Here is a 1,658-nt window from a genome sequence, read left to right on the forward strand (position 1 = left end):
AAAAGTACTTTAAAGAAGAATAATGTTATTACTAATTTAAAGAAAGCTATTTAAAAAATGCTATATCCATACAGATTATTCTTTTACGAATTTACCATTTTTATATGCAATTCCAAAATTGCATAAAAATCCTGTGAAGTTCAGATTTATTACTAATTATTTAAATACAATCATTAAATCTGTTTCCGTAGTACTTAACAATATTCTAGATGTCTTGTTTGAAAACTATAAAAACACAGTCTTCAAATAACCAGAATAATTATTTTTGGTTTATTAAAAATAAATTCTAGTTTTGAAATGTTTAAATAATTTAAATTCTTCAAAAACTACCAGTCTTTTTTTTTTTACATATGACTTTACTACATTGTATACTTAAATATACCTAAAAAATTAATCGGGGTTTTAAATTATTTGTTTGATAACTTTATACATAATGAAATAACAATACCCAAATTTACGTTTACTAGAATTCAAGGTAAAAATATACTGCATTTCTATATTTATAACAGTTATATTGTTTTTAACAAAAAAAGTATATAAGCAAACGGTGAGTAGTCCAATGGGAACGAACTTTTCTTCAAATATGGCCAACCTGTATCTGTTCTTTTATGAAAATTCATTTATGAAGCATACTTTAAATTCTAGCTTATACATTTACACTTTCCGTTACATAGATGATTTATTATATATCCATAAAATTTCTTATATAGTTCTATCTCCCAACCTCCCCCTTTCTCCTGAAGATTTATTCAAGTATAATACGAGAAGGCCTAGACAAGCCCAGCCACTTGAAGTTAGTCTTTCTGTCCCGGTTATACTGAATAAACTTACTAGAAAAATTATTATTAGCTACTTATAAGCTAAAATAACTAACTCCCTCTATATTTTATTTATAACATATTTTCCTTAATCGATAGTTTAGTTTATAAAATATTTTTGTATTTATTAAAAATAAAGCAATGTATTTCTTTAATTGCCTTTCTCTATAGCCATTATCTTTGAATTTATTGTTTAATAATAAAACATTATGCATAAAAATTATAGTTATTACATACTATTAAGAACCGTTTTAGTTGAGATATAATAATACCTTTTAACATGATACATTGAATAACACTGTTAGGTGTGTGTAGACCAAGAATGGGAAAATTAAATTATCTTCTTTAATCAAAAACAGTCAACCACACTGTACCTTCTATAAAAGTAATGTCCAAATCTATATAATTAGCATGGACTTCATTATTATTATTGTTACTTCTTTCTGTTGTAAGTTCTGTTGGATATATTATGTTTGGTGTAAAATTCATATTATTTTTAGGGTGTATAGTTCTATTTAATATTCTATAGTTCTATTTAATATCTTATAGTTCTGTTTAATATCTTATAATTCTATATAGTTCTATATAATATCTTATAGTTCTATTTAATATCTTATAATTCTGTATTGTTCTATTTAATATCTTATAGTTCTGTATAGCTCTATATAATATCTTATAGTTCTATATAGTTCTATTTAATATCTTATAATTCTGTATTGTTCTATTTAATATCTTATAGTTCTGTATAGTTCTATTTAATATCTTATAGTTCTTTATAGTTCTATTTAATATCTTATAGTTCTGTATAGTTCTATTTAATATCTTATAGTTCTTTATAGT

The sequence above is a fragment of the Limulus polyphemus genome, unplaced genomic scaffold, assembly GCF_000517525.1.
Source record: "Limulus polyphemus unplaced genomic scaffold, Limulus_polyphemus-2.1.2 Scaffold3057, whole genome shotgun sequence".
In the NCBI taxonomy this organism is placed as follows: domain Eukaryota; kingdom Metazoa; phylum Arthropoda; class Merostomata; order Xiphosura; family Limulidae; genus Limulus; species Limulus polyphemus.